This window comes from Bos taurus, chromosome 10, assembly GCF_002263795.3.
Source record: "Bos taurus isolate L1 Dominette 01449 registration number 42190680 breed Hereford chromosome 10, ARS-UCD2.0, whole genome shotgun sequence".
Taxonomy (NCBI): domain Eukaryota; kingdom Metazoa; phylum Chordata; class Mammalia; order Artiodactyla; family Bovidae; genus Bos; species Bos taurus.
In genome coordinates this window covers 73,721,244-73,731,390 of record NC_037337.1, presented here as the reverse complement: position 1 = coordinate 73,731,390, position 10,147 = coordinate 73,721,244, and the positions used below count along the sequence as shown (strand labels likewise).

At 39.3% G+C, this 10,147-nt stretch overlaps 1 long non-coding RNA gene across 1 annotated transcript; it reads left to right on the top strand.

The window, feature by feature from the left end:
* The first annotated feature begins 281 nt into the window (after positions 1 to 281).
* Positions 282 to 9,642, top strand: LOC112448510 (uncharacterized). The gene is made up of 3 exons (XR_003036888.2): positions 282 to 357; positions 5,802 to 7,918; positions 8,148 to 9,642. It is a non-coding gene; the product is annotated as an uncharacterized lncRNA (long non-coding RNA).
* The last annotated feature ends 505 nt before the right edge of the window (positions 9,643 to 10,147 follow it).

Below are 10,147 nucleotides of genomic sequence, written 5' to 3'. Positions count from 1 at the left end.
TTGGGGGCTGTTAATGTATGTGGCATTGTGTTTTAAATTTCAAATTCCACTTGCTCAGTGCTCATACATATATAGGAAGGAAATTGACTTTTTTGTATGTTAACCTTAAATACTGCAACATTGCTATAATCACTTACTAGCTCTAGGCTCTAGGAGTTTTGTTGTTGTTGTTGTTACTGTTGATTTATATTTTCTACATAGATGATCATGTCATCTGTGAATAAAGACAATTTAATTTAATCCTTCCCAATCTGGATACCTTTTGTTCCCTTTCCTCATCTAGCGACTTAGCAGCAGCAGCAGCAGCAGCAGCAGCAGCAGCAGCAAGGGCTTCCAGCATGGTGCTGAAAAAGAGTGGTGAGAGGAGACATTTTTGCCTTTTTCCTGATCTTTGTTGGGAAGTTATTAGTTTTTTAACATTAGTATAATATGACATTAGTTGTTGGTTTTTTGTAGGTATTATTTATCAAGTTGCTATGCTATGCTATGCTAAGTCACTTCAGTCGTGTCCGACTCTGTGCGACCCCATAGACGGCAGCCCACCAGGCTCCCCCGTCCCTGGGATTCTCCAGGCAAGAACACTGGAGTGGGTTGCCATTTCCTTATCCAATGCATGAAACTGAAAAGTGAAAGTGAAGTCGCTCAGTCGTATCCGACTCTTAGTGACCCCATGGACTGCAGCCTACCAGGCTCCTATCAAGTTGAGGACGCTCTTTATTCCTGGTTCACTGGGGACTTCTGTCATGACAAAGTATAATATTAAAGCAAAAAGAGGGAGAAAAGTAAAGGGAAGAAAATAATGAAAACGCAATTTTCCAGTGATTTTTAAGAGACTGATATGAAATTGTTGGGGCTTCCCAGGTGGCACTAGTAGTAAAGAACGCACTTGCCAATGCAGAAGACACAAAAGAAGTAGGTTCGATCCTTGGGTTGGGAAGATCCCCTGGAGGAGGGCATGGCAACCCACTCCAGTATTCTTACCTGGAGAATCCCAAGGACAGAGGAGCCTGGTGGGCCACAGTCAACAGTGTCAGACATGACTGAAGTGACTGAGCATGCACACATCAAATTATAAGATTTATAAAGATTTTGAGGACAGTTGTTACAAAGGAAAAGTTCATTTTAACTTATAATATGTGAATACCTTGAAAGTATAGATATTATGGGAGAAGGCAATAGCACCCCACTCCAGTACTCTTGCCTGGAAAATCCCATGGATGGAGGAGCCTGGAAGGCTACAGTCCATGGGGTTGCTGAGGGTCGGACACGACTGAGTGACTTCACTTTCACTTTTCTGCATTGGAGAAGGAAATGGCAACCCACTCCAGTGTTCTTGCCTGGAGAATCCCAGGGATGGGGGAGCCTGGTGGGCTGCCGTCTCTGGGGTCGCACAGAGTCGGACACGACTGAAGTGACTCAGCAGCATAGATATTATAAGGACAGTATTTCAAATTAGTAAAGAAAAATTATTTAATAAATAGTGTTGGAATAAAACTATTTAATAAAATGTGTTGGAATAATTGGTTACATATCTGGGAAAAAATGTATTCACATCTAAAATTTCAGACCAGGATAAATTTCAGAGAGATCAAATATTTAAAAGTAAAAAAATAAACCATCAGTTTACAAAAATAAGCCATAAGTTATTTTTTACAATCTTATTCTGGGAAAGCCTGACAGAAAGCACAGAAGCCATAAAATAAAAGGATTTCTAAGTACCAAGAGTTAAAAGACAAAGAACAAATTGGAAAAATAGGGGCAACCAAAATCATAAATAAATCACTAGCTGCTCTACCATATAAAAAGCTCTTAAGAATCAATAAATATTAAAAAATAAAAAATAAGATCAATAGCATACTAGACACAAAATGGCTAAGAGTATAAAGGGTTTACAGGACTGAAATACAAATTGTCCTTCAATATATAAAAAGATTCTCAATCTTATTCATAAGAGAAATACAAATTAAAACTATACTGAGACACCAGTGTTCAGTTAAAACAGTTAAAGTTGATAACACATTATATTAGCAAAGATGTGAGACAGGCACTTTCAACATTACTGGGAGGGCTTTAAACTGGTACCATCTCTAAAAGGGGAAATTTAGCAATTAAAAAAAAAAAACAAATACTCATCTTCTTGTATCTCATATTTCCTCTTCTAGGACTTTATTCTTAATATAAATTTGCTGATGTGTAAAATAATATATTAACTTCAGCATTGTATGTGATGACAAAATCTGGACAAAAACTGGAAATAGAACTGCCATATGACACAGCAATCCCACTCCTGGGCATACACACCGAGGAAACCAGAATTGAAAGAGACACCTGTACCCCAATGTTCATCGCAGCACTGTTTACAATAGCCAGGACATGGAATCAACCTAGATGTCCACTGGCAGATGTCCATGTCTTATCCATGGTTAAGAAAGCTGTGGTACATATACTCAAGGGAATATTAGTTAGCCATCAAAAAGAATACATTTGAATCAGTTCTAATGAGGTGGATGAAACTGGAGCCTATTACATCGAGTGAAGTAAGTCAGAATGAAAAACACCAATACAGTATCAGTACAGTTCAGTTGCTCAGTCATGTCCGACTCTTTGCAACCCCATGAACTGCAGCACGTCAGGCCTCCCTGTCCATCACCAACTCCTGGAGTCCACCCAAACTCATGTCCATCAAGTCGGTGATGTCATCCAACCATCTCATCCTCTGTCATCCCCTTCTCCTCCTGCCCTCAGTCCTTCCCAGCATCAGGGTCTTTTCAAATGAGTCAGCTCTTCCCATCAGGTTGCCAAAGTATGGGAGTTTCAGCTTCAACATCAGTCCTTCCAATGAACACCCAGGACTGATCTTTAGGATGGACTGGTTGGATCTCCTTGCAGTCCAAGGGACTCTCAAGAGTCTTCTCCAACACCACAGCTCAAAAGCATCAATTCTTCAGTGCTCAGCTTTCTTTATAGTCCAACTCTCACATCCATACATGACTTCTGGAAAAACCATAGCCTTGACTAGACAGACCTTTGTTGGCAAAGCAATGCCTCTGCTTTTTAATATGCTGTCTAGGTTGGTCATAACTTTCTTTCCATTGAGTAAGGGTCTTTTAATTTCATGGCTGCAGTCACCATCTGCAGTGATTTTGGAACCCCCCAAAAATAAAGTCAGCCACTGTTTCTACTGTTTCCCCATCTATTTCCCATGAAGTGATGGGACTGGATGCCATGATCTCAGTTTTCTGAATGTTGAATTTTAAGCCAACTTTTTCACTCTCCTCTTTCACTTTCATCAAGAGGCTCTTTAGTTCTTCTTCACTTTCTGCCATAAGGGTGGTGTCATCTGCGTATCTGAGGTTATTGATATTTCTCCCAGCAATCTTGATTCCAGCTTGTGCTTCATCCAGCCCAGCATTTCTCATGATGTACTCTGCATAGAAGTTAAATAAGCAGGGTGACAATATACAGCCTTGACGTATTCCTTTTCCTATTTGGAACCAGTCTGTTGTTCCATGTCCAGTTCTAACTGTTGCTTCCTGACCTGCCTACAGGTTTCTCAAGAGGCAGGTCAGGTGGTCTGGTATTCCCTTCTCTTTCAGAATTTCCCACAGTTTATTGTGATCTACACAGTCAAAGGCTTTGACATAGTCAATAAAGCAGAAATAGATGTTTTTCTGGAACTATCTTGCTTTTTTGATGATCCAGCAGATATTGGCAATTTGATCTCTGGTTCCTCTGCCTTTTCTAAACATCTGGAAGTTCACGGTTCACGTATTGCTGAAGCCTGGCTTGGAGAATTTTAAGCATTACTTTACTAGCATGTGAGATGAGTGCAATTGTGCAGTAGTTTGAGCATTCTTTGGCATTGCCTTTCTTTGGGATTGGAATGAAAACTGACCTTTTCCAGTCCTGTGGCCACTGCTGAGTTTTCCAAATTTGCTGGCATATTGAGTGCAGCACTTTCACAGCATCATCTTTCAGGATTTGAAATAGCTCAACTGGAATTCCATCACCTCCACCAGCTTTGTTCGTAGTGGTGCTTCCTAAGGCCCATTTGACTTCACATTCCAGGATGTCTGGCTCTAGGTGAGTGATCACACCATTGTGATTATCTGGGTCATGAAGATCTTTTTTGTACAGTTCTTCTGTGTATTCTTGCCACCTCTTCTTAATATCTTCTGGTTCTGTTAAGTTCCCACCATTTCTGTCCTTTATTGAGCCCATCTTTGCATGAAATGTTCCCTTATTTATGGAATTTAGAAAGATGGTAACGATGACCCTATATGTGAGACAGTAAAAGAGACACAAATGTATAGAACAGTCTTTTGGACTCTGTGGGAGAGGGCGCGGGTGGGATGATTTGAGAGAATAGCACTGAAACATGTATATTATCATATGTGAAACAGATAGCCAGTCCAGGTTCGACGCATGAGACAGGGTGCTCAGGGCTGGTGCACTGGGATGACCCTGGAGGATGGGATGGGGAGGGAGGTGGGAAGGGGTTCACGATGGGGAACATATGTACACCCATGGCTGATTCATGTCAATGTATGGCAAAACCCACTACAATAAAGTAATTAGCCTCCATTTAAAATAAAAAAAAATTAAAAAGCACATCTATCTATGAGAGAACTGGTTTAAAAAATATGCTTTATTCATGCATTAGAGTATAATGAAATGTGGCTATGACAAGGAATGAAGTAGCTTTTTATGTACAGACATGGAGCATCCCCAGGATGTATCAAGTAAAAATGTCAAGGTGCAGAAAAGTGTGTGTAGCATGCTACTCTTTGTGTAAAACTTCTCACGGAATAATCTATGTGTGTACTTATGTATTTGGATATGTTGAAAACAACTCTGGAAGGGTATATAAGAAACTAGAGTTTAGTGTTTCCTAGACAAGGAACCAGGTAGCTGAAGACCACGGGTGGAAGCAAGCTTTCTCACTATAGTCCTTTGTGCCTCTTGAATTTTAAGTCATATGTCTACATCTTCCTAATAAAAAATCAAACTACATAATATCTTTAGGAAACTAAACTTTTTTTTTTTTTAACTAAGCATATTTTAAAAACTTCAGTGATGTCAGATAGAAAGTGGTTTGCTAGAGAAGAGATTTCCACCAGGGGGAGGTGGCAGGGAAACTGGACAGCTTTTATAGAACATAGTTGAATAAACGAAGTGGTTACAGAGGGGAGAATGGTGGCGGGAGGGTGGAAGAGGGGCAGGGAATTAAGCTACTAAATATAAAATAAGTTACAAAGAGGTAATGTACAGCACAGGGAATATAGCCAATCATTTATAACAACCTTGCTGCTACTGCTAAGTCACTTCAGTCCTGTCCGACTCTGTGCGACCCCATAGACGGCAGCCCACCAGGCTCCCCCATCCCTGGGATTCTCCAGGCAAGAACACTGGAGTGGGTTGCCATTTCCTTCTCCAATGCATGAAAGTGAAAAGTCAAAGTGAAGTCGCTCAGTCATGTCCGACTCTTAGCGACCCCAATGACTGCAGCCTACCAGGCTCCTCCATCCATGGGATTTTCCAGGCATGAGTACTGGAGTGGGGTGCCATCGCCTTCTTCATATGGACTATAATCTATAAAAATATCAAATTGCTATGTTGTACACCTGAAACTAATATAATACCATAACTCAATTATACTCCAATAATAGAAAAGAAAGAACAGTTTGAGAGTTTTCTTGACTGAGAAAAGAAAACAACATACACAGGGCCCTCCTCACATTGTCAGAGTTTCCTCTCATACCTTGCCTACAAAAAGCTTTTCTCCTTTGCTGTGTTCCCAGAGCCCCACTCATTTCCTGCCTCTCCGCTGCTGGCTCTTGCTGGCGTCTGACCTCAGTGACCTTCACAGAGTTAACCAGGGTGAGAGTGGCACTCCTGAAAAATGCCTGGACCTTCACGACTCTGCATCAGCTGCTCCTATCGACTGCGCGTGTGTACTTGTGTGCTCACTCTTTGGTGCATCCGCGATGTCCCTTTTTCTGCTGATTTTTCTAAGGACTCAGGTAGCAGCAGGGGCTCCTGTACATTTAACTGCTTTCTCAAGGTGGTGCTCCAGAAACCTCCCATTTCCCTGCAAGTTCCTGGAGATGTAGAACAGAAAGGATCCTCCTTTTATTAACTCTGCTTTTGCTGTCCTTGATAGACCCTCACTCTAACCATCTTCCTCTAGCATGGATTTAGGGGAATATGACTTGGTTTGAGTCTCAGCTCTGCACTGCTAGCTATGTTAACTATAAACAAGTCAATTAATATTTGTAAAATTAGGGCTTTGGAACAGATGGTCTTTATACCTTTCCATATCAAAACCCTATGACCCAGGGAGAAAACTCTACCCTTTCCCACACCTCCTTAGGATGGAAATAGACCTCGTTCTTTCTATTAAAAGTAGCATCGATTATTCAACCATCTTGTGGAGTCTATGGAATAAGAATTTTCAATCTAGATAGTTAAAATGATAGCTAGTTCTAAAAGACTAACATACATGGATTTAGGGTTTCAGAAAACTACAAGAAACAAGTAACAGAAGAACTCGGGTGTCTGTGAGAATTTAGCATGGTAAACAAGTCATTTCAAATCAGTAGGAAGAATACAGATTATTTAGTCCATATGTTAATGAGACAACTCATTGGTAAGTCAGGAAAAAAGTTTAGATCCCTGTCTTATGCTACAAAGCAAATTCTATATGACTTGAAAATATAAATGTAAAAAAACAAAAGAGGATAGTAAAAACATAGGTAATCTTGGAATGAAGGATACTTTTCTATCCATCAATCAAAAGAAAAAAACAACAGGAACATTGTAGGTATACTGATTCCTTAAAATAAAATAAAACATCTCTATGTCTACATATTCAGAGTTATGAAAAACTAAAAAAAGAATTCACAACATATATGGTAGCAAAGGGTTAATATCTTTGCATTATGAAGAACTCTTAGAAATTAAGGAAAAGACAAAAAACACATTGGAAAAATACAGTTGAAACACTGTCAGGCAGGTTACACAAAAAAGGTGAAATGCAAATAACCAAAAAATGTGAAAATTATTTTACCTCACTAGGAATATATGAAATGCCAATTAAAAATGAAAATACCTTTTAACCTATAAAACTAGAAAAGTTTGAAAAGAACGATAATAACTAGCGTTGATGAGGGCATGAGATAATAGGTACTTTCATACACTTCAAAGAGAATGTAAATTGGTTCAGACTTTCTGGAGGGCAATTTGGCAAATTGATATAGCATTTTAAAATGTGCATATTGACACTTAAACGCTCACATCTAAGAATTTATCCTAAGGAAATAAATGCACAAAAAATGCCTCCACAAGAATGTTCTTTACTGTGTAATTTAGAATAATCAAAAATTGGCAAACCTAAATATTTTCCATAGGGAAACAGAAAGCTGTGTAATAATATTTTTAAAAATGGACAGAGATGTCCTCAACATATTCAACAAAAGATTACATAATGTAGTATACGTATATATATATAATATATACATCTATTTTTTGTATTAAAACAAAATCTGGAATACCAACTGTTAATAATTATCACCTCTGGATGTTTTGACTAATATGTAATCTTTGTTTTCTTGTTTATACTTATCTGTATCTTCTGATGATTCAAAAATAATGACCATTTAAAATGTTTTATCATTAAAAGAAACAATAAAACCCTATCCTTCTTTCCAAAACTCATGTGCAATCCTTAGAGATGCAAAGAAAACAATGTAGATGAGTGACGCATATATTTCCGTGGCATGGCTTCTGTCACCATGGAAAAGTGCGTGTCCAAGACCAAACAACTGTGTGTCTGTCAGATGTCTCAGCAAGATTTGCTTCCTCTAGCAGATGGAAAGCAATTTTCCATGAACATCCCACAAAATTGCCACTTTACCAGGTGGGTTCCAGCAATAATATTTTGAACAAGATCCATCATGGAAATGGTCTTTGATTTCCATTTTCCATAGGGAAAGACGTCTAAGGCAAAAGCAATATACGGTTGTTCTATCTCACTCACTCTATCCACTCCACTTGTTGTTATTCACTCCCCTTCTTCCTTTGTATCTCTCCCTCTTCTTTCTTCTTTTTTTCTTCTCCTGTTCCCCACTCCCCCTTTTCCTTTTCAGTCACTCTCTCACCAGACGTTTCCTGCAAGATTTCCAGATGCCAAGCACTGGGCGAGACACAGAAAGCAGCTTCAGAATCATCATGAAGGTGTGAGAACCAGTACTTCTCCACCTCCCTGTGGGTGATGGCAGTTCTAAGGCAAAATGGTGATGTCAAGATTTCAAGACTTACTTCGCTTCATGGTGAAATACTGGCCTTGACACTGTTATTAGAGTTTAAAATCTTCAGAATTCATAAAATTTTAAAAATTAGTGAAACAATACGTGCAGTACTTTTCAAAAGCATGCATTTATAAGCCTCTTTCAAAACATTAAGGAATTGTGTAAATTATTCAAGAATAAACATTAATATATAGAGCTATTATAGACTAGAAGAAAAATGAACAAAACATGGAAAATGAGCACTCATAAAGTGAGAATTTAATTACATTTGAAAAAAATGTACATGAAATACCATAGTATTAGTATTTGATTTTTTTTTAAGGAGTGCAATTTTTAAAAACAAAGTGCTTCAGTGGTGTCATTGTTGAAGTGCCAGTGTGTGTGTGGTCTGTGTGTATGTATGTTGTGGGGGATGTATGTAGTATATGGTGAGTGTGTGTGTGTGTATACACATGGCATGCATACATGTGTATAGCATGTAGGGGGTCTGTGTGCATGTGCGGAGAATAAGTGGACAACTATGAGGGCTGTATGTTCATGGGCGAGGTGTGTGGTGTATGTATGTAGTGTGTGTGGTGTGTGGGCATCTGGGGTGGGAGCTGGCAGAGACTGGCCAAGTTCTCTAACTTTACACTTTGAATGTAGATCTTTCTCCACCAAATCTCAGCCATCTGTGATCAGAAGGCCATGCTCACGCTCTGTTTATCCACGTAGGGACAAATGGCCAAAAGGCCAGCCAGTGCCAGTTGCTGAGGCCAAAAAACTGATAGTGTCAACCTCCAAGTCATTTTGGAGCTGCCAGATCCAGAGACAGTAGCCACTTGCCTTTCTAGAAAGAAACCCCAAAGGATTCTGGGCAGTCCCGAGGAGTGTCAGGGGACCAGACTAGGAGGCATCTCAGAGGGGATCCAGTCCAGAGTTTGTCAACCTGAGGATTTCAGATTCTAATGGGCAGTAAAATCAGTTTAGTGGATTGCAAAGAGCTTTTTCTGAAAAAGTAGAATAGAAAAGTGAATGAACTCATTTATAAAACAGAAACAGACTCACAGAGAACAAACTTACAGTTGCCAGCAGAGAAGGATGGGAGGAGGGGATCGTTAGGGAGTTTGCGATGGTCGTGTACACACTGCTATATTTAAAATGGATGACCAACAAGGACCTACTGTATGGCACAGGGAACTCTGCTCAATGTTATGTGGCAGCCTGGAAGGGAGGGGAGTTTGGGGGAGAATGGGTACATATATATGTATTGCTGAGTCCCTTTGCTGTCCACCTGAAACTATTACAACATGGCTAATTGGCAATACTCCAATATAAAATAAAAAGGTTTTTGTTTTTTTTTTTTAAAAAGCATACATTGCCCTAGTAAGGATAAATACATATTATTGGAACTTTTGTTTCAATTCTGTGTGTGTATGTGCAGAATTATAAGATTATTTGTTGTCATCAGTTGTAACCACTTTACATTTTTATTTTTATTAATTTATTTATTTTAATTAGAGGCTAATTACTTTATAATATTGTATTGGTTTAGCCATATATCAACATGAATCCTCCACAGGTATACATGTGTTCCCAATCCTGAACCCCCCTCCCACTTCCCTCCCCATACCATCCCTCTGGGGAGAAAACAGGGTACAAAGGAAAGTGACGGGCCTCCTAAGGTCACCGCTACTAGTGACGGGAGGAGAGTCGTTCCGTTACACGGCATGTGCTGAGGAGCCAACAGTGAGTCAGTAGACAGAACTTGGTAATGACTTCCCTCTTCCTTTAGTGGAAAATACCACTTTTATAGTCTTTTTCTGAAATATTATGGCTTCTCAAATTTTTTCAAATTT